Here is a 23,243-nt window from a genome sequence, read left to right as displayed (position 1 = left end):
ATGGAGCTGGTAAATATGATGAGACCTCCAGCAAACAATGTTTGGAGCATCTGCTGGAGACCAGTGATGCTCTGGATGGACCCCTTCCCTAGATTCATTGGGTAAAGATACACACAGAAAGGAAAAAACCAAACATGAAGGCTCTTTGTAGCCCTTGCAGTGAAGCAGCGAGGCAGGCTCCTACCCGCCTCACACAGCCTAATGGCTACAAAGCCACAGCCAAGATGCAGATTCTTTTTTTTCTTTTTCCTTCCTTGGACTTCATTCCTTGCAAGTCAGCACCAAGATAAGTTTCTCTATAAAAGATGTTCCTCATTGCCCTTGGGTTCTACAGAAGCCAGGGCTGCCGCACCTCTAGTTTTTTCAAGTCTGGCCAATGCCACAGATACCAACATGCCTGTTAAAAGCAGTTTTGTTTTTTTGAGTGGACTTTGAAGCACTTTATTCTTGCTGCAGTGATTTTTTTTTTAAATTTTAATTTTTTTTTCCCCTCCAACTTGGGATTATAGCTCTAAGGAGAAAATGAGTGCATAGGACGTGTATCTGAATATGGCGTCTGACTGTCACTCTGTTCTTCAGCCATCACAGAGTAGGAAGGAAAGGAAACGTGCACACCTTCACCTGGTGTGAGAACTTGTATAAAGAACAGCCATGCCTGGAGTAACCCTAGTGCAGGCTTGCTGAAGCTGCATGCGCTAGAGATTGAGGCAGTTCTACAATCTTGTAGTACCTTGACATCAAAAGAAAAGCTGGTAACCTTAGGGGGGAATCTTTTATATACCTGGATGTGTGCACATGCAAAGTTGATTTGTCATATTTTGTCAACAAAAAGTATCGTTTGTTGTCTATCTCAAATACACGGGTTAAAAAGCCAAGCTTATACAACACTGGTTTGCTAATAATTGAAAATAACCTTTCGCTTCAAAAGCTTCTTCTGTGAATATTAATATTTTATACAGAAGTATTATGTAATGGACATTTTGTTGCCTTTGCAGTCCTGCACAGAGGAACACATTGTTAAGCTGACGTCATTTGGATTGTTCAGGACAAATTTGTCCGCTAAACCAATGCAAATGTCAATGAATGATTTTTAAAAAGTCCGTATTGCATATTGGTACATACTGCTTTGTGTACAGATTGTGGAAAGAAAGGATAGGAATTATTTTGGTCTGACAGTCTCTGCATTAAAACTTGAGAGAGAAGTGTGAAAGGTAGTGCTCTAACTTGCTTCATTTTCAAGCACCACTATGGTTACAAACACTTCCACATGCATTAGCAATTACCTTCATCAAGGATGCATGGAGGAACCAGACTTCACGCTTAATCCGACTGGTGTTTAAAAATACAAACTGAGAAGTCTGCATACAGGGTTCCTCTCAATGGCTGCCATCCAGAAACTTTCATGCACTGGCTTTCTGTCTAATTAAATTAAGAAATAAGGCCTAGACTACCTAGCTTAGAAGAGGAACTGACAAAAGGGAAATGAAACTTCATGCACTTAGTTTTTTAAAGTAACATTTGCTGTTTCATAACCCGTACTAAATTTCTTCACCGTCTTACCTCGTTGGCATTGTTAGCAGAGAGTAAGAGAAGACTGGCTTCATAGTTTTACTCCTCTCCTTTCCTCTCCCTCTGACAGCAGATCTGTTGGCTCTTGTAACAAGGAAGTAGAGGAATGCAGATACACAAATGCTTGTCGGTGCTGCAGAAATGGATATTTTGGTCAGTGCTGGTGCCCCAATGGAAAGTGGGTAGGAAAGTGTCTAGCAGGAGAGTAACGAGAGAAGAGTGGTTCTTGGAAAAAAGAGTGGACTGAGAATGAGACAGAATTGTACTACTAATAAATCAGGAAAATGAAAAATGCAGTGGTTTGGACAAGACTCTATTTTCAGTGGTTAAAACTTGTGGTTACGCTTTGCTTATTTTTAGTGTAATTTGATTTAGGATGTACCTAGATTGAAAGGTGAATTTAGGAGTGTCCTTATTAGCATCCATCAGCTTAGCCGAAACAGATTTTAAAGATAGAAACTGCTGGGGCCAGAGTAACAGGAGAACAAAAATAGTAAAACATAGTAAAGCCAGAAAATAAAACCATGAGAGGCGTGCAAAAATACAAAAGAAAATAGTAACAGTGTGGCAAAGGAAAGGAGATAATGAAATTATTGAGGTAAGTGTGAGTAAATATAAAAGAATATCTTAAAGCATGAAGTTGTATGTGCTGTTCTGCACGTGGAAAGTGTATGAATTCTGTTTGTTTGCCTGAGGGAGTCTCACCTCCAGAAGCAGGCCTTTCATGCTCTCAGCTGAACGGGCAAGTTCTCTCTCACTTTATCATCAGCTTGAAAGCGTGCTGCAAAGTAACGTGGACCCCTGTGTGGACATCTGTATTCATTACAGCAAATTTAATGGGCACCTATAAATTGGTGCAAGCCTGGCTTTGGGCGAATAGTTCTGCAGCTGCGTGATTTGCGTTGTAAAATCAGTCTGTCCACGTGCACAGCAGCACAGAGCAGCCGGTCGCAACCAGCGCGCAGCTGGTCTGTGCAAGAAACGCAGAGTGCTGCTCCTCTGCTCGCTGGCTCGCGAATGAAGAGAGGATGACGGCCCTCTGCACTCCGATAGCCATGTTAAGGCTTCTTCAGTGTGTGGTTATTTACCTGCTTGCTGTCTGAACTTGTAAGATCTTAGGTCTGGCTTGCTAGCTGCTAAAGAACATAATATCAGCTACCAGCAGCAGCCCCGTCTCTTATTGCCTGTGGATCAGACAACAGGTTACCCATAGCACTGGGAAATGTTGGCTGCTTGCTCGGCAAGGTTTGATTTGTTAATGTCTTGGTTATATTCCTGCCTTCTGTGACAGGGAAGAGGAAGCAGGGAGAAGTTTTCGCGCAGCCTCTGGCTCATGGAGAAGGGAAGAAGAGCTGGCCACAAGGAGAAAGAATTACAGGGAGCTCCTGAAATAAAGGGGGTGTTGGGCAGCCTGTGAAAAGCTGCCGGGAGGCCCTGGTGGGACAATGATCTCTGCAGGGAGCAGCAGTGGGATCCTGTGGGCTCCCACAGAGTAGGAGCAGTGCCTAAGGTGCTTTCCAAAGGGAATGTGGTTTCAAGAGCAGCTGGAGCAAATTTGGGCTCGCTCTGCTGTTGAAAGGGGAAGCCCTGCCTGCCCCCCTGCCGCTGCCTCGCCGGGCACACACCAGGGGCGAGGGGGGAGCTGCTCTCCTCAGCAGCAGGGTAGCCACAAATCGGCTTAGGCTGATCGCAAAACCTCGCTCGGAGATAGCAACAAAATCTGGTATTTATCTGGCCAGGTTACATGCTGCTTTTGACAATACTTCTACAGTAGGTTACTGTGCTCGTTTGGGGTTTTTCTTCTATTGATGGCGTGACATTTTTCCTGTGTGGTGATTTGTTGTTTTTCTTATACAGCAACAAGGGAGAAACATAGCATTTTAACCAAAGTGATTTGTCAAATGTCTGCTGGTGTCTGGGTACTTGGAGATACATGTGGAACTGAGAATTATTCAGTTGTGCCAAAATTAAATGTCTAATGACTGGAACTGCTTCATTTACTTTACTAGCTGCTTTTTTTGATCTCTACTTCTTCCCCAAAATGTTGTCATTTCCCTCCTTCTCCTTTCTTTACAGAATTCATAATAATTTGCTCTGTAAGTGCACCATCTGATTTTTGTCACTCTGTTAGTAATGATTATTTCCCTGTTAAATGCAAACTCTGTTAAATGCAACAGAAATAATGTTTCCCTTAGTGGAAAAGATGCTCGATTTAGTGACTGTACAAATGAAGGCAGCCACATGTAAGCGACAGTATATAGGACGTGGCATTTGGAGGTTGCACGTGTTATGCCTGAAGTGCCAAATGCATGGTTGTGATTCAGATAAAATTGGCACTGGGTGATCCCAACACCTCAGTATAAATGGGGTGTAAATCTTTCCCTGTGCTGAAGGAGCCTGAAAGAAAAGAGAAGGGATTAAAGGGAATGAGCGCTAGAGGGGACTAGGTTATAAGAGAAGTGGTACATGTGCTCCTTACTTAATCTCCTTTGTACCCACTGTCCCACATATCGACTCTGTTACAGAGTGGGTATGTAGTCTCAGAGCAGATGTTTCTGTAAGTAAGGCGTTGCTTTGTTTTAATAAATTGAAGTTGTCATTTAGAAATGGGAGGGAGAGCTGAGGGAAGAAGTATAAAGACAGAATTCTTCAAATGGGATTTGGAACAAAATCCAGGAGAATTTCTGTGGCAAAAAATGCAGGGAAGATTCCTTCACTGGTCTTGGCTCTGCCCAGGTGTCTACTTACGTACTAGTATGATTTATATGAGAATTTCTGCTTTAGTGTCTTCTCAACAACAACAAAAAATCTTATGAGTGTGTTTTTTCATTTGTTTCCTTCTACCTCTCTGCTAGGTATGTTCCAAGTCCTTTGCTCAGTCCGTACTGGGAAGGGGAGGGTGGTGGTGATGGACCTCAGTAGTCTTCCAGATTGTGGTGGAGCTCTTGAAGACAAGCTGTCGTGTTCTTCCATGCCTTACCAAGTGTGGTGGTGATTGGCTTCTTGGCACCTTTCCTTTAAGGCTGATGCATTTTCAAAAAATGCAGCCCTCCTACTTTGGAGATGGGAACTGCCTTTGCCTTCTGTTTTCAAAAACTGTTTGCCTTTGGGGTGGCTGCTGAGGAGGGGTTGGAGGGCATGGCGAGCTCTGCTTAGGTCCTTCTTACGTAGGTCTCTGACCTCATGAAAAAAGGTTGCAGAAACAGCCAAGGTGATCAGCCCTGTGGCTATGAGAGTGTTTTCTGTCAGAGCTCACATACAATCCAAAGGTCTATTCTGAAACCTGCTTGCAACAGACCTTTGTCAGAGCATTTTTTTCTTCCATGTATTTAAAAAACATCTGTCCCTGAAATCTCCAATTCTGGTGATGTATGTTGCGAAGGATTTAGCTCTCCCGAGACCACCTGACCATCCCAAACCCTTTGAAGGAGGAAATTCTTTAAGATGCCTACTTTATTTTTGCATATTTGGCAGCGTGTTCCCCATCACCTTATCCTGGGTCTCTACCGCTAAGAAGAAATCTGGAACAGCAGGTTCATGCTGACCTTTAAAATGCTGTCAGTGGAAAGCATGACACAGGGCGTGTTCCTGTGGCCTTCTGAGTGCCAGTGGGTGCCCAACCTGAGAAGACTTCAGAAAATACATGAATAGGGAAGTGTGTATGTGGTTTGCGCCCCGGCAGCAGCGCGTGGTGGTCGGCAGGGCTTGGGCACGCAGCAGGGCTGCTTGGGGGCAGGAGAAGGGCAGCACGGCCGGCCTGCGGCACACACAGCCCCGTGGAGTCATGCCTGTTGCTGGGGGACTTGGTTAGGAAGCAGCATTGGTCTTACATAGCGGCTTTCTCGGTGTTTGTTGATTGGAGCCAATTACTGTAAAATACTTGATTTATAATGAGGCATACTTAATAAGCACCAAACTAAAATAAATACTTGTGAATTACCTGCTGGAGTCTGGCTGCTCATTTTGCTGAGTTATTGCTTTGCATCTGTGGGCTCTGCTCTGCCCTGAAGCCTCTGAGTTGCTGGAGGCAAAGGCAGCTGTGCTGGGGTCTTGGCTGGTGGAAGTGTGGGGCTAAAGAAAAAAGAGGGGAAATCCTGTTTCTTCTCCATTTTGTTCATCCTGGGGATAGAGCTGTTTTCCAGGCATGTCATTGACTCAAGGTAGGCTGCTTGCCTGGCATACTTCTGTAACGCAGCGGTTCAGGTGCGATCGAGGTGGTCATGTGGAGCACAGGCGGTGTTTTCAGCTGCCTTGTCATTGGGCTCGAGCCTGACTTTCGCTGTGGTGTGGGAAAGCAGCAGCGCAGGAACAGCGGCATGCTTGCTTAAGTTGCAGTGAGCTAATATAATTAAGAAAATGTGGAAAAAGGCACATCACTAGTTTGAGGGGTGTCTGCCTTTCAGGAATAGGACAGCTCATTTAGAGTATTTAAAAAATTATTAAAATAAGGGTGTGCTCAACCTTCCTCAGAGATCAGGTGCTGGTGGCAAAAGGACAACTAACATTCCGCTTGTGTGTCGCAGAGTGGCATTTCTCTGACACCCCGCTAACATCAACACTTTATTTGGCCACTTTGATTCACAGCAGTTTGTTTTTACACAGGAAGTGTCCGTCGTGCTTGTCAAAATGAGAAAGTGACCGTCAGAGCCTGGCTTGGTGTCATTGTCACCGGAGCCTCCTGGAACCAGCGCTCAGCCCAGCTGCAGCCGGAGGAGGAGAGAGGAGAAGCACAGCCTGATCAGGTACCGAGCTGGGAATGGGAAGAGTTGTCTGATGCCGAGTTGAAGTGAAGCTGTGGATGATCTTTAGTTATAAAAATAGAGTTCTGTTCATTAAAAAGTCTTGCTAACATGTGTGATATGATGATGGCCCGCTAACGACAACCACATCATCTGTGTGCCTGGCATGGGTGCATGTTATATGCTTGTGTTTTGTACTACATCCGAGGTAAACATAAACAAATGCGACTTTGTGTTTTCTGGGTATTTGATTTACACGTCTAATTTGCAGTACAGCTTAGTATGTGTTTGCCAATACCTGTATCCAGGCTCCATGTAAGTTGGAAAGAATGGACGAGGAATACTCCTAGTGAATGTTTGAATGTTGGAGAGTAATTTGATGTCTTGAAGGACAGTTTTTCCTCAGTTTTGTTCTTTGTTCTAATAGGGATATAAGTGCCAGCTTTCGAGGAGCAGAATGTTATGCAGCAGCATAGAGCACAGAAAGGTAGCAGACTGATGGGTTTTGAGATAAAACCAACTGTCAGCTTGCTAGCTGTGTTTTTATTTGCTGAGATTCCCATAACTGTTCCTGGAAACTAGTATTTAGTCTTGCGTTCACATCTTTCAAACTGTCATATTTAGGAAGACTTAGTTCGTCTCGTTGTATGAAGAGTCAGAGAAGTTCAAGATTTTGCTTTACTGCATTCAATTTTTTTTTCTTACATAACTAATTTTCAGCTTATGTGGAACTCCTGCTCCAAGGACTATGTTCTGAAAAGACTTTGCATATTTTTATGCACCTTAGAGATTCCTTAAGAGCCAGGCTAATACTTGATATGTGCTCGTGCAATGCTTGGGGTGGCAGTGGCTTGCAATTCACTTTCAGAGGGAAGCGTTCTTTGAAGAGGCACAGTGTTTTTCACCTCAAGGGATGCTTTCTCTCCAGAAATACCAGCATCTGTCCCTTAGACTGTCTCAATTTATTAGTTACATTTTGATGTTATTTTGAATTTATTGACCCACACGGAAACAGTGAGGTTTTGTTTAGATGGTCTATTAAGGAAATTATTCCTAATGTTCTAGGGGTAATTTCCAGCTCTGTCTGATTATATCTTTCCTTGTGTGGTTAAATAAAAGGAAGTCCTTTTCTAGCAGGCATTGGGAATTCTTCACTTTTTTTGTCTTGGGAAATAAGAATCAGCATTTATTTGATTCAATAACCAGCTTCCTGCTTCCCAAGGAAGAGATTGTGGCTCAGTGGCCAGCGAACATCCCTCCTGTGGAGATTTGTTCTTAGGGGGTTAGAGGAAAGCTAGCAGCTACTAGTAAAATAGCTGCATAGCAGGATGAAGAGGGATTATTGAAGCATTACTAGGAAATTCATGGCTGTGTGCAAGACCTTATGTACTCCACAGACAAGCTGACCTAAATTCTGCCGCCAGGCCTTACTGGTTTCTGCGTTGATGTGATGTGGCAGGCTGGATAACATGCAGCAGATCTGGGTTTAAAAAAAGGGGGACAGCGAAGATTTATATTTGAGCAGAAACAGACAAAGCAGTCTTTGTACTGAATCTGTCTTAACTTTTTTTGTTGTTTTCTAACCCACACTTCTCTACTCTTAATAGTCAGGACTTCTCATGTAATCAGGATAAGTCTGCATTATAAGGATGCGCATTAGGAAGAGTGGAGAGGTTGTTTACTCCTGGATGGAGAATTACCTGGAAGATTTTACCCGTAAGAGGCTTTTACACTTGGTTTGGAGTTGTGAGGTAGGTTTTGGCAAAGAAATGGTGGTCTGTATTTTAGTTGTGAAACAGTTAACCCAACTGACACTTAATCATCTCTTGGGGGACAAATAGGGTTAGTATCTACCTGACATAAATTGAATTGCTTGCACTTACGTTTTCAGGCAGCCTGTTTGTGAAGATTATACATTATACAGAAAACATGACACAAAAGTCCAAATAGAAAACAAAATGCCATGTCTGTCAAAGCAAAGTTGGTCAGTCTGACCTGTGTGCAGAATTTTACTGCTGTTACTTCTTGTAGTAGGATTATGACTTTGCAGTTTAGTTTCTGCTGGCACAAACCCGGTGTGATGGCAGTTACTGTTTCCTCCCTTTTTCTGCAGACCTAAGCTAGACTGATGCAATGCTCTCCTTTGCCTTACCCCTCCTGCCTGCACGCTTCCATTAGCTGGCCTCGCCGCGTCCTCCCGACCTGCCCCTATGGCTACCAAAGGAATTTTTCTGCTGGTGCTGCTTAAACCAGGTCCTATGAAAGGAACAGTTTATGCAGGGAGAAAAATTTTGCAGCTACCAGAAGGGCTTCTGCAGTAAGGGTTTTGCTGGCATAGTTGGGAAGCAAGGAAAAAAAGTATCTCAGCTGATACAGCTAAATCAGCAAAATGTTCAGGTGTGGCTAGGGGCTTTTCTGTGCTAGTGTTCTGGTCTGGTTACTGTGATGGAGTGTGTGTGTGTGTGTATATATATATATATATAAAAAATACATTTGTGTCTGGAAACCTCTTTTGTGGAAGCTTTAAGCTGTTTTGAATTTTTTTCAGAGAAATTTCTGCAGCTGCAGAATCCTGAAGTGCCAGGGGAAACAGTGAAATCCTCAAACATAGCTGGTTTATTTTGGATCACGTTTCACTGGTGTGCTTTTGATTTGTTTTAAGAACAACTTGTCTGTATAACCTATTTGTTTACTATATGCACATAATAAGTGGCAGTGCTGACCTTCTGGAAGTAGGAATGAAGGGACCCAAGGAAGGGTGTTTTGCCTGGTTAATTTCTTTCATTTCATGTGTCCTGCTTTACCAGCATTTTGGAGTGTAACTCCTCTGTGCGGTGTAAGACAGCATTCATGCTCCAGAGCTAGGCAAATCTGAACAGATGTATTTGCTACGCATCAGCTCCCTCCGTGAGTTAATTACAAAAATGTATTGATAACAAACTTAATGTTTGGAGGTAACCTGAGTCAGCTTGCTCTGGTCTGCTCATGGAGTGAGTGCCAGGTGTAGCTTGTAACGATTGTCACTTGCATTTCGTGTTTTTGAGCTGTGTGAGCCCGTTGCAGAGGGTGAGAGCGTGAGTAGTTTGCTTATGAAACTAAAATCAATTTTGGACAAAATAAAAATCGCTTTTTGGCAACGGTTACCAAAGGGCGGACAAAAGACAGATGTCCTGAGGAGCTGCGTGTTTCGAAGTGTCCCTCAGCTCTCTGTGGGAGAGCGTGCTGGTCCCACACATATTGCAAATGGCAGATTATCCTGGATGTTTTCCTGCAGATCAACTTCTAACTAAATACTGAGTTAGGCTCCCGCCATGTCGTAGGGGCTCCCTGCGGGTCTGCCCTCTCACATGCGGAGTTACCTGGATGCTGGTAGCGGCCCTGCCTGGCATGGTGCTGGCAGCGAGGGCCTGGGGGGAGGACAGGGCCACCCTGTGCCGGTCATGGCCGGTTCCAGCTGGCCCCAGCCGACACGAAGGACTGGCTATGTGCCCGGCGGCGGCCGGGACACCCTGCAGGGACCCTGACTGCCCGGGCGGCACCGCGGGCCGGGACCAGGTACGGCCAGGGGGCTGGAGGACAAGGGCTGTTTCCCCCACCTGTGTATGTGTTTCAATACCAGAAGCAGTAACTATAAGTTTCTTAATTGACAAATGAAGTAAATTGATTTCAATTCCTCCCTAAACCGATCAACTGGATTTTGCTTGCAACAGTATTATTGCCAAGGCTGCCTCAAGGCAGAAGTAAATGTTTTCCTAGCTATAGATGTCATTTTGATGACGTCTTTGCAATGAAACGGACTTCTGTGTAACTGACTCCCATGTTACAATTTTCATGTCAGGTTATCTTTTCTTTCTTCCTGTCCTCCCAGCAGGATTTTCAGCGTTAACGTTAGATACAGAAGCTGGAAAACAGCCGTACTTCCCCCCCGCCCCCTGTTTTTTCCCCCACGTTTCTTTGCCTGGGTGCGGGCTGTCGCTGTCTCTGTCTCTGAGAGCAGAAGCCGGTCCCCGCAGCCACGTCTGTGAGCGGAGCTGCTCGGAGCCCGGCGGGTGGCCGTACCAGCCGCAGCGCCGGGTAGAAGGAGACAGGGCTCAGGTGTTTGTCAGCACACCTGCTGTAACAGAGAAAAACCTGAGCTGGGTCAAAACACAGCACTGCTCTCTTCGGTGAAGTAATGTCATGTTGCGTGTTTTCGTGTGGGTAGACCTGTTTCCTACTGGTTGTGTACCAAACTCAGTAGGTTGCAGTAATCTTAGCTATTTGTTTTGGTACAGTGTGGTGGTGTTTTGAAATTTTTACCTGTTCTCCATTCTTGACTGGAATCTCAGGAGGTGTGTTTTGGATAGATCAGAAGAGATTCTCAACAGGTAGTCACTCCCTCAGGTTTCATCCCTGTCTTCAGTAAGTGGTGCCCTTTTGAGTAAGGGAACACCATCACAGTGTGCTTGTTCCCTTGGAGGCTGGCTGTGAACACTGGAGCAGGAAATCAGAATGGGGACGTTCAGCATCAAAGGGTAAGGTATGTCCATCCTTGTCCGTACCTGATTTAGTTTCACAGGGAGGTGAAACACTTTTGACAACTGAGAAACCACAGAAGGGATTGGGCTAGGATGGGAAAAAGTTAGCCTTTCCAGGACCTGGTTTACCTTGCATAGATGGGCCTAACATGTTGTCTAGTAATGCTATATTTGCACCTCTTAGGGTATGTTCTTTTTCACCATCAAGAAGTTGATGACATTATTGCCTGGTGCCACTGACAGTAAAGATGGAGGGGTAGAGAAAGATTTGCAAGGGAAGACTGAACAAACAGCTCTTTGTTGCTCCATTATTTTAGTGCTGCTGTGGTTTAGCTGTAATATTGTGTTACTCTGTCCACAGATTTTTACAGGCCTCTTTTAGAAAAAAAAATAAATAAATAATGCAATTCTCTAGTTTTTATTATTTCAAGTGCTAGAGATTGCTTGCAATTATAACATTCCGCTGCCTCTGGTGACTGAGTATATAAAATCCTGGATTTTGTTGCTGAGCAATAAACTCCCAAACTTTTCACTTATCTGACTTTGCATTTAATGAAATAGCTCTTGCTCAGTGTATTGGAAGCTGTGGAAAAGTTTTCTATGCATAATTAGAGTTGATTGAATGAATAAAGCATCAATCTCTTTCCCATTCCCTTAACTCTTATGTTCTGCAGGAGCTGGGAGAAAAAAATGTGATATTTTTTCTGCTCATAAACTGAGTCTGCTACATTTTGAAATAAAATGTTTTTCCAAGCAGTCTGCAAAACCATTTTTATAGGCAGTTCAAAGAATTACGTAAGGAACTTAATGGTTGTTAACATTACTGTTGTTTGAAACATTAGGGGAAAAAATAAAATTCCATGAAAAGAAATTGTGTGAAAAAGGAAAAACCCAGACAGTCCCCCCTCCGTCGCCTTGTTTTGCTTTGAAGTCCTGCAGTAGTTAAGGAGAACACTGCCCAGGTTTGTTTTGTGGGGGTTTTTTTGTGGTTTTTTGGTGTGTTTGGGGGGGCGGGGAGCGTGGAAGGTGTGGTGTGTGTGTTGCTTTTTTTTTTTTCAATCTTTTCTATGGAGGAAGCACTGTGGTTTGGGGCTTTAGAGCTCAACCATCACCACCACCTCCTCCCCCCCAGAAAAAAAACCCAGATTGTTGCTTGCACAGGCACTACGGTCTGGGATCTGTCTGCAGTTTGCAGCTGGACCTGGCAGTCCCTATGCCTTGCCTTTTGGGCAGGTTGTGCTGTGTGGTGACCCCGACTCGCTGCCGCCCGTGACACTGGGGTGGGATGTTGGTGGTGCTGCTGGGGCAGTGGACATTCCTGTGGTATGGGGAGGGCAGTGGAAATAGGGATGTTGCATGATACCAAGCTGGGTGGAAGGGTTGACACACCAGAATGCTGTGCTGCCATTCAGTGAGACCTGGACAGGCTGCATGACTGGGCAGACAAGAACCTGATGAAGTTCAACAAGGACAAGTGTAGGGTCCTGCACCTGAGGAGGAGTAACCCCAGGCACCAGTGCAGGTTAGGGATGGACCTGCTGGAAAGTGTTGCAGAGAAGGACCTGGGAGTTCTGGTCAACAACAGGTTGACTATGAGTCAACAATGTGCCCTTTTGGCCAAGAAGGCCAATGGTATCCTGGTGTGCATTAAGAAGAGTGTGACCAGCAGGTCGAGGGAGGTTCTCTTCCCCCTCTGCCCTGCTGAGGCCACATCTGGAGTACTGTGTCCAGTTCTGGGCTCCCCAGTTTAAAAAGTATAAGGAATTACTGGAGGGAGTCCAGTGGTGGGCTACGAAAATGATTAGGGGCCTAGAGCACCTTTCTTGTGAGGAGAGACTGAGAGAGATGGGTCTGTTCAGCCTGGAGAGAAGACGACTGAGAGGTGATCTCAGTGTTTGTAAATATCTCAAGGATGGGTGTCAAGAGGATGGGACCAGACTCTTTTCAGTGGTGCACAATGATAGGATGAGGGGCAATGGGCATCGACTGAAACACAGGAGATTCTGTCTAAACATGAGGAGAAACTCCTTTACTTTGAGGGTGCCAGAGCACTGGAACAGGCTGCCCAGAGAGGTTGTGGAATCTCCTTCTCCGGAGACATTCAAAACCCACCTGGACACATTCCTGTGCAATCTACTCTAGGTGAACCTGCTTCAGCAGATGTGTTGGACTAGATGATCTCCAGAGGTCCCTTCCAACCGCAACCATTCTGTGATTTTCTTTAGATGCAAGAGGCAATGGCCTGTGATAGAGCTAAACAACCCCATGTCAAGTTACCACCTTTTGGTTGATGAGTAATGCCTGTTTTTTCCCAAGTCTGTGAACTCGCTAGTCCCTGGACAGCAGCGGATTAGTGGTAACCTGCTGTCAAGATCCACAGCAATGCCAGTATTTCCTTTTCAGCTGAGGGAATGGTATGGAAAGCTGCGGGGAAGCTCTGCAGGATGGGGATGAGTGTTTGGGAAGGCAGAAGTGGGTGGTGGTGGAGCAGGGGAGCATCAGAAGGGACAGCAGCACAGAGCAAAAAGCATGGGTAATGGTATGGGAATGTATCAGTCTGCTTGTCCTCTGGATTGTGCCATCCTGGTATGTGTATTTAGACTGAGACCATCTGGGATAACTGGCTATCAGCTTGGTAAAATAATCAGTTTACCATGAACTCCATCATCTTGTTAAGCATAATTTCAGACTTATGGCATATTTGTCCATCTTTAATGCAACTAATTTAAGATATGCAAATGTGGTTTTTAGCACTCCGTCTGTAGTTTCTCTCCCTACAGCTCATGCAAATTTTTTTGTTTGTTTTGGTTTTGCACTCTTGCTCTGTCTCCACCAGGGTTCAGTCTGAAGATAACAACTGAGAAACTTTCTTTCACTAAAAAGGTATGTCTAGGTTGTAGCGGGTGGGAAGATGAGAATTGGAGCTCTCATCCATAAACATTTACCAAAGCTTATTTCAACAGCCACTTCTGTCTTTGTTATAATAGCTGGAGCTATGCCAACCTAAAAAGCCCAAAACCTGCTTTGCTTTGACATTTAGCTAGATCCTTATACGTAAGCTCCTAATGAGGGATAGAGTTACTTCTATTTTCCTTGTATGTTGGATAGCACTTATAAACATTGTTGGTAGAACTAAGGTTGGTATTTTGCAGTGTCACTGAGTTTCTTCTGCTTGTGTGGGTTGCTCACATAGCTGTATTAGTGGGAAGACAAACACTTGAAATAGAAAAATATGATAAGGCAAGGGCTGTTGAGTATTATGTATATATTCTGTACCTTGCATGCTGAGGCCCTGGCCTGCTTGAGGCCTCTAGGTACTTCTGCAGTGTATGCGTTTAGCAATGCTAAACTGCAATGTCTGGCAGAGGGATCCAATGTGCAAGAGCAACACCTGAAAAAACAACCTCTAATCCGTTCCCTGAAATGAGCCTGTTTCAAGGTTTATGTTGTTTTGGGAGGGGTTGGACAGGGTCCTTCCATTCAGTGTATGCTGGCATGATATTCAGTGGCCACCACCTTGTTTTAATACGTCAGCAAAGTAATGTTGATAGAGCTGACTTATTTGACCTACTTTTTTATCTTGCATGTGTGCTGCAGTAGTTCTTTGAGTATATCTGTTTTCTTTCAGAAATAGTCAATATACCAGGAAAATCCCTAGTCACCAATAAGATCTGAAAACAACAAAAAAGAGAGGACCAGGAAGCCCCCAGATAGTCCTAAACAACAAAATGAGCTGTAATGTGGTCAAGGAGGGAGCTGCTTGCAGTCAAGGGCACTTGCTAAGCAAGGGACAGGTTATCAAAACCCAACAGCTATCTTTGATTTTTGAATGAGGACAAATGTAGTTGTGTTCTCCAAATAAATGCTTAGAGTAGCCGTGTTACTTAGTGTTACTTGTAATATTAAATGGCTGTTTCACAGCTTGTCACACAAGGCCTTGGAGCTTATTCATGGTTTTCTGGATAGTCTGATCACAGATGATAGAACTAGGCAGGTTAAAGGGTCATGGCATTTTAGAAAGAGATTATCTTAAAAATAACTCTGTGACCTTTTAGAGTTGGAGGTATCCCCAAGATAAGCTGTTTCTGATTGATCTGAGGCCAGGGATATGAGTGTTTCTTGCTTATTAAATGCACCAAACGTGGACAGATGTGTATAGGGTTAAAAGGCTATGTGGATCAGCGCTGGTTGAAAGTGTTTTCTGAAGTGTGAATGGTTTAAGCAGTCTCACTGATGTTTCTTGACACCTTTTTTGGAATATCATCTACCATATTAAGAGTGTGTTTAGGGGATGAACTTGTTTTCATTCTGTACAACTGGAGGGCACATGAGGAATGTGCGTCTTGTTTTCAGAGCAGTCACAGACCAGTTCTCAGGAGCTGACTCACTGCTATTTTGTAAGCAGGGCTTGCCTTCCTTTCATGTGGTTCTGCATTGTTCCGTTCCCTAGTCCATGGTAATTTAATCTAAAGTCTGTTGGTGTCAGAAAGGCTGCTTCTGGGAGTGGTATCTTATCCCCATGTGCGTGGTGGGTGCTCGGCCTGATTTGTTACTAGCAAATGTAATGTTTGATTGTTTCCTTTCTTTCTAGTAGGGTCTTCATCAAATTATGGTACAGAGGCACTTTCCATGCAGCTGTTTAATATGATCATTAATAAACAATTATTTATCATTTGGCGGGGTGCTGTATTTAGTCTGTTATACTGGCTCACTTGTATGGGCTTGTTCTCAATTTTTCCTACACAATATTTCAGACTTTCCAGAGTTTCAGATTAATTGACTCGTGCTACTTGCATTTTAACAGCTTTGCTCTTGGTAGGGTGGGATTGGGAAAAGTGGGCTGCTGGAATCAGAGGAAAGGCCGTGGCTCTGTAGAACTAGAGCATTCAAGGTACAAGTTCTAGTATGTAGCACACCTTGAATTATGACACTGGATTCCACTATTGGCTTTCAAAATCACTTCAGCTTACTCTCGCACCTTAGTAACACTTTATTGACGGCAGGTCAGGTATTGCTCTGTGATTGATAGTAATCTTTTATTACTTGGATCAGTTCATTTAGGTTTGTGTGTGGTTTTTTGTTGTTACTTTTTTTTTTCCTGACAGTTTAGGAGGAGGTAAGATGCCAGAAATCTTCAGCACTGTTGTAATTTTTAATCAAAAGCTTTTTTGAAAATAGCTGTGCACCAATGTGTCAATCAAACTCTTCCAGTAGGTCTGCTACCTGTAATTAATTCTTCTATAGCTTTGCTAGGTTAAAGTTGGAAGGTCTGGTTGTTTTAACTGATGTTTTTGCAAAACTTGTGTGGCTGGAAGACCGACGAGAGTCATGTGAATTTCACGTTGCTTTGGTGTGATTAAAATCAAGGACAGCAGTGTGGGCTGCCACTAGAAATATTCCCAGGAAAACCGTAGGGGAGAGAGAACCCAGCAGAGATTTTCTTTCTGTTCCACTGTAGGTCCAAGGCTGAACGTAGTAAAAGGGAAAAATGGAAACCATTCTCGTGGAAGGGTGGAGTGATACCACTTTTCCTGATAGCAGCCAGGAGGCTGTGGAGAGGGGAGAAACAATAGGAAGCTTTTTGTTTCCCAGGTGGAGTTTCGCATTTGACACTGATAAGTGGGCGCCTGATAGAAGGCCCAGGCATGGGGCTGGTGGAGAGCAGCACCTTTCCTGGGAGCTGCTGGACTTCAGCCTGGGTGTTCCTGCAGAAAACCTCACCCTCCCCTTCTATCTCTGTCTGGTATGTTTTCCAAGCCTTGATGTGATCGTCTTGTTACTGCTGGCAAGAAGTCTCATGTGTGGGAGATATGCAAATGTGTTGTAATGTTCTGATATAATTTTAGTGCAGGAAAAGAGCAAGCTCTATATGTAGGTATCGCCAACTAAGCTCCAGTCTTGCAGCTTAGTTTATTTAATAGACCTGTTAACTCTGAAAAGAGGTTTACATGGATGTGAGGTATAGGATCAAGTTCTTAATTTTGTGAGTTTAAAAAGCAACTCCTATCAAGCTATGCTTCCATAAAACTAAATTCCTTTACAGACAGTAGAAACTGTCTGTTTGAGTGTAAGAGAATTGGATTGTTTAATGGCATGATTATTGAGGATTTCTTATGATGTGAATTCTCTCGTTGGCTTGCAGTGCATACCATCACCAGAAGAATGCTGGCTTTACTATGGATAACTGAGGTGGACTTTATCTTCTCTCATTTCTCTCAGTGTAAAAATTCTAAATATTGTTTTGCCTTACGTTTTTCATTTGGTTGGGGTTTTGGGGGGGGGGGAGGTTGGTGGTTTTTCTCAGATTCAATGAGAACATAACTTTTTTGTGGGAGAGAGGAGTGAACCTACTAAAATCCTTTCTCTTCTGCGGGGTTAAGTGTTCCACTCAGGAGTGTTGTGTTCCAGTGGCATTGCAGCCTTCTCGTAACAATTTAGACTTTGGTAAAGAAAGTGGATGAGTCATTGCAGGGGTTTGATGGCTTAAAAGATTGATTAATAATTAATTTAAAAACAATAAACCCTTTCCTTTTGGTCCCAGCTTTCAGCCATTTGAAAGATCATCAGATTCCTACACGTAGTTTAGCATTTGAGTACTATGAACATGTTTGTTTTGATGTCTTTCCCTGAATTGCAAATATTGCTTTTTCTTTGCTTACATGTTATTTATAGAGATATAAATGTCAGATTTGGTTGGAGTCTTTTGAGGAGGTTACAGCACCTTGAAGGAGCCAAATGTTCTCATTATTTTGGTGTGTTAGGGTTAATTATACTTGCTTCATAACCTTTTTGAGTTGCACTGGTACACTAGGTGCTTCATGGGTAAACGTATGCCAGTTTTCTAGTGTTTGTATGCTCTTGCATACAGGTGCATTTGCTTTTCCTCAGTAGGCGTTTGTCAATCATTATATTTCTATGGCTTTGTGTTTGAGCTGGGTGTCTAGTAGGCAACTGTAGGGCCGTGGCGCCTTTTTGCCTTTATGCTGGCGTAGCGGTAAAAGTGGAGAATGCTGCAGACTGTAGTGTGACCCTGAAGGGATAACTCAAAACTGGCCCTTGAATTCAGTTAAATTAGCATAAATAATCTCTATTTGAGAAGGTTTTTCAACTGCAGAAGGCCAGAGACAGGGGGTCAATCAAAACCAATTCATGAAAGGCATGGAAGCTTCAGCAACCTTTCAAAATCCTCTAAGATATAAATTGATACCCTCCGAGTGCTCCTGTCCAAGGCAGATCTTTTATACAAGGTAGGTCTTGTGGCTCTGATCCTAGAAGAAGTAATAAATTAAGGGTTGGCTTTTTATTGATTAAAACCATGCGATGTGCAGCCCTGTGCATTTTTTGGTACTGAATCTTGAATGTTTACTGTTTGGTGAATATAGGTCAAGGCGTTTGTTTGCTGGCAGTGTACAAAAAGCCACTCTCCAACCTTACTTTCGTTTTTATTTATTTATAAGCATGAAGGGTGAATGAAAATTTGTAATAATTTTAACCTGGGCTGTCGCTATCATTCATAACTTAAACCTGAAATGCTTCAGATTTTTAGTTCAATGGTCCCCATAGTCATTAAATCCTGAATAACGGCTAGTTTATAGTATTCTATTCAGGCTTCTCCTAAAAGGAGATGGCTGTCAGATATTTGGTACTGAGATGTAGCTACAACGTTCTGGTGTTGGTGTTTGTGACGTTGCATTTTGTCAGATGTGTAGGGTGCAGCAGCTGAACCTTGTACTTCTCAAGGCCTGAGTCTGTGAGGAGTTGTCTAAATTTTCCAGCTTGCAGATAATGATACACTTTGGCCTACTTTAACCGTGAACTTTCAGAAGTTAAGATTTAGTTGCACTGCTGCATAAATTCTTTATAATGTTTATCGTGTGGTGCAGAGTTACCGTGAGTAGTGGTTTTAGAGTGGAAAATGAGAGCGTGCAGGATGGCTTTGCAAGGATAGCATTGAAGTTAGACTCCAGATAGTTTTGTAAAAAGGGGTTGTTTGACCTTTGTAATAAAACAACTATTTGCTTTGGCATAAAATGTTGAAGGGGAAGGCTTTTTTTTCCCTTTAGTTGGTGTTAAAAAGATTGAAAATGGGAAATGTGGGGTTGATGAAGAAATTTTAGCTGCAGGGAAGGATATGCAATTTTATTTGTAGAACCAGACCCCCTTGAATGCTTGTTTTGCTTCTGTAAAACCTCCTTGGGTGTCACGTGCGGGGTTGAGTGGGTGTTCACCTGCTGGGCTGCAGGGAGAGGAGGACAGGGAAACAGTTCACTCTTGAGGGGTGCAGGGGAGAAGTGGATGAGGTCGTGGCTTCAAGGAGATAAACCTGGTTTGGTGGCCATATGGGCAGTGGAATTTGACAGGAAGTGGTGGGGGAGAAGGACACATGTGACTAGGGGGATACTTTGCATCATGGAAGGAAGCAGCAGGGTCTGGAATTTGTGGTCTGACATTTTTGAATGTGTGAAGTAAGCCAAAGGAAGCTCGTGGGTGTTGGGACATGACCGATTTGCTCCAGTTTGTAGAGTAGGTGTGGACAGAAGGACAGCAAGAAATTGCTGGGCTCTGTTTTAACCTAAGAGGCAAAAAATTGTGCAACTGCCTGGGTCAGAAGGAAATGTCTCAAGGCACCCTGGCCTGCTCTAGGTCCTGGTATTTTGAGCCTGGCAGTGCAACTGTGTTCAGTTCACAACCCCAGTGCTGCTTCGCTTTGGATTCCTGCCATTGGAAACCTCCTAATGCAGAGAAGACCCTAAACAGAAGTAGTTGAAGCTACATTTGCTTTTCCTGTGGGATCACTGCAGAACCCGTGGATGGATGAGATAGGGGTCAGAGGTGACCTGTGTTTCCTCCAGACCTTCGTTCTTCCAGCTTGCAGACATGCCTGCGGAGAGAGATCTGTGGGATGAGCAACGGTGCCGTACGGGGATTCCGTGGCAGAGTGGGTGGATCTTGCTGTTGAAACTTGCCCCAAGGAGCCGGGCTCTCCAGGGCCGCTCGCCTGCTGCTCTTGGTCCAGAGCCTGTAAAATAAGAGTTAGCATGCACAATGCTGGTGCATTAAACTTTGGTAACCCTTGTAACAGTGTATCTCCTGCTAATTACTTCACTGCTGAATAGGTGAGGTTGGTTTGTTTGTGATGTTTTTGTTTTGTTTCTAAGCTGAACTGGAAATAGTCCCTGTAGGTTTTCAGGCTTGGCCACAAGAACATTATTTGTCATGTGGTATCACATCAACTGAGAAATCCTCAGACAGAAAGCCTGCTTGAATTTTCTGACACTTGCCTTTGTCCTAGGCTTGTGACAGTTCTTCCGTCTTTCAGATTGACATCTCTTGTATGTTCGGGTTATGCGAGGAGCAAAGCCTGTGAAACATGACCATCCATGAAAAGTAATGCTCCGTAACGTTCTTTCAGCTTTTCTAATGGGATAATTTTTCACCTGTATGTTGCATTAATAGCAGTTGGCTACTAGTTAATAAATACAGTGCCCTGTGAAAATAATGGGTTATTAGGATTGGATGGGCTCCTATGGTGTGCTTAGTGCTGCAGCTTTCACCAGCTAGCTGTGCCTTTGCTTGTGTGCACAGCAGAGTTGTTTACATGTCAGGAATATGCTAGAGGCAAGGAGAAAGGAACAGCTTTAATGTGATGCAGCTTAGATGCTCTGTGGGGGAGGCCTCAGAATTGTTCATAACAGGATCAAATGACGATCAATGTTTCAGGAAGAATAAAGTTACTGTTTATGAGAAAATTGAAGAATAATATATTACATGCTTTCCAGCCATCTTGAAGCCATCTATTTTTGATCCTGTCTAGGAAAATGTCCTTCTCCTGTGGTCCTTTTGAAGCTCGTAGAATATCAGTGGTGCTTAGTTAGAAGCATCTATCCGGGCCACTCCTGTTTGGCTCCAGCTGCTTCTCTGGGCTCCTTCTGTAAGGAAACAAGTGAGATGCCAGCTTCTTTCCGCTCTTCCAGGAAAACCCCAGTGATCATGTTGTTGAGGGTGCTGCTGGAACATTGTGACTGCTATTAAATTTGTTTTAAAGGCAGATCTGGGGATTTACTGGCTCCATAGTGTAAAAAAAAAAAATAAGAAGAGAGAGAGAGTTATTCTGACATCAAGCCGTGAACAGGAGAAAATGGCTTCTCTCTTATAGCAAGGTATAAAAGGAGAGGACAAAGAGGAAACAGCCAGAGAGGACTGGTGAAGAACACAGCTGAAAACCTCCTCCTCTCCCTCCAGAGCTATTTTTTGTCAGTGACAGAGAACTGTGGGATGAGCAAAGCTGATCTGTATCTGCAACAGGCCGCAGCTCTGATCTGAAAATGTATCCCCAGGAAAGAATGATGAGAACCTAGCTGGGGGTGGGGGGAGCATTTGAAGTCACCTCCCTGCCGGACCTGAACCTGCAATTCCTGTTCCAGGCTGCTTTGCCTTGTATTCAGGTGATGCTTGAAATCTTACAACATGGGGCTGTCACGTTTTGTGTTGCATTGTGCCCCGTGTGACAGCTGCCAGGGCGGCAGGCTGGGATGTGGGAAAGAGCAGCTGGGGGATGCAGCTTGCGGAGAAAGGGTAGGGATGGGGATGGGGTTGATTCTTGGAAAATTGTGTTAGAATAAGAGGCTTTTCAAACTAAGGCTAGGTGCCTCTTGGAACTGCTACTCTAAAACAAACCAGACAAATACACAATCGTAATTTTATTTACCAGAACTCAAGCTGTTCTGATTGCGTGGTTTCTTGCATTCTTCTTGGAATGGTTTGGTGCTGAACCAGCATCCTGATGTGTTGTGTTGTCTGGGCCTGTCTCCCAAGGGAGGCACTTGGGACAGTTACTCCCGAATAAATCCTGTGTGTGGTTCTGGAGTTAGTCTTGTCTTCACATGCTGTTGAGAGATTATTCGAGTCAGCTGAAGGTATGACTTTGAAGTGAATTGCTTCAACTGCCCTGCATCTCTGAGGCAGAATAATAGTCGCTCTGATTCTGGAAAAGAGCATCCGAAGAAGGTGTCAGGCAGTTTAATCAATTTTTTAATTTGTATGATTTTTGTCTCTTAAGAAGTAATCCAAAGAGCCTGATGCAGACAAAGCCTCAAACTGGATTATGTTATTTAGGCAGGCTGTTCTTAAGGATTTGGGAGGGTTTATGTGCAGGCAGATATATTACTAGTCAGGAATAGCACTTGTGTTTTAAAGTCACTCTGTACTTTTACATGAATTTAATACTCAAGCAACTCCTTCAGACTCTGCGAACCTTAAGCAGAAATTATGAGAGGAATCTGAACTGACTTTAGTCTTTGCAATAGACCTTTGAAACACTGTCATGGTGTCTGAAAGTTCTCATTAACTGTGTGATGACTGAGTGTTTCAGTAGAAACTTCTAGTTCACATATTTAATCTTCTATAATGAATGAATGGAATGGGCTTCTAAGGTTGGTAAAGCTGCTGATTTCTTGTGAGATTTTTCTAAGCTGATGGGGAGGAGGATGAAGGAAGCTAAAGAGGAGTATGAGCCCTCTCAGTGAATCCTGGGCTTCCAGCCCAAAATGAGATTTTTTTCCCTCCCCCCACCCCCCCCATCCCATGCAAAGCTTTTTTAGGTATGTATATGAAGCAGAGAACTTTTGCAAAATCTGGATAGTAGCAAAAGGATGAATGTTTTAGTATTTGAGGCTTTGGACAACCTGCATAGTTATGTTTACCTCAGACCTGAGGGGAGGGGACAGAGGAATCCAGCACAGGGAGTATACGCTGGAGGCAGAACTGTCTGTGCAGACTAGTGGTTTGGAATATTTGCTGCCTAATTCAGGGGAAATTTGTTGCGGAAGGTATGGGTAGGGCTCTCCATTTTGCTTTTTAATGTACTGCTACAGTCTTTTTCCCCCGCTCTTTCACTTTCCTTGCCATTTTGCTGTTTTAATAAGAGGAAGAAAGACTGAACTACTGTATGTATTTTTCCTTAGTCATGTTCGGTTGTGCAAAATAAGTCGTGGTGGCTGATGTGCAGCAGGAACTCAGGTTAGTTCCTTTTTGGCTACTGAATTTAAACTCGTGTTAGCCATCTTAAGGAATTTCTACTCTAACTGAATGCATGCAAATATGTGCTTCGGAAGCCATGCTGGACTCCTGATTATGTGCAAAAGTCTGATATTAAACTGCAGAATCACATCTGCAGGCTGCTACTCCATGCTTCTAGGATACTTAAAAGATCACTGTTTATGAATAGTTAGCATATTTATTGAAATAAACTTGTGAAACTGGAAGGTTCTGAATGTTTTTCCTACAATTGTGGCAGTCACAAAAACAAATGTTGTGGTTTTCTTGCTGAATACATCAAGTTTTATTGCCTTGTGAAAGACTTGGTGCTAGAGGCTAAGGAGTGATTCTGTAGTAAAGTTTAATCGACTGCATTTGCAAA

At 43.7% G+C, this 23,243-nt stretch overlaps 1 protein-coding gene across 1 annotated transcript in view; it reads left to right on the top strand.

The window, feature by feature from the left end:
- LRRC8D (leucine rich repeat containing 8 VRAC subunit D) overlaps positions 1-23,243 on the top strand; it is a 52,280-nt gene that overhangs the window by 5,349 nt on the left and 23,688 nt on the right. Inside the window, exon 2 of the mRNA XM_065655946.1 lies at positions 6,172-6,311. The gene's annotated coding sequence lies outside the window, so the exon portion shown is untranslated. The remainder of the gene's footprint in view (positions 1-6,171; positions 6,312-23,243) is intronic.

Source organism: Caloenas nicobarica, chromosome Z, assembly GCF_036013445.1.
Source record: "Caloenas nicobarica isolate bCalNic1 chromosome Z, bCalNic1.hap1, whole genome shotgun sequence".
Classification (NCBI taxonomy): Eukaryota; Metazoa; Chordata; class Aves; order Columbiformes; family Columbidae; genus Caloenas; species Caloenas nicobarica.
The sequence above is the reverse complement of the archived record's forward strand: the minus strand, read 5'-3'. Positions and strand labels throughout refer to the sequence as shown.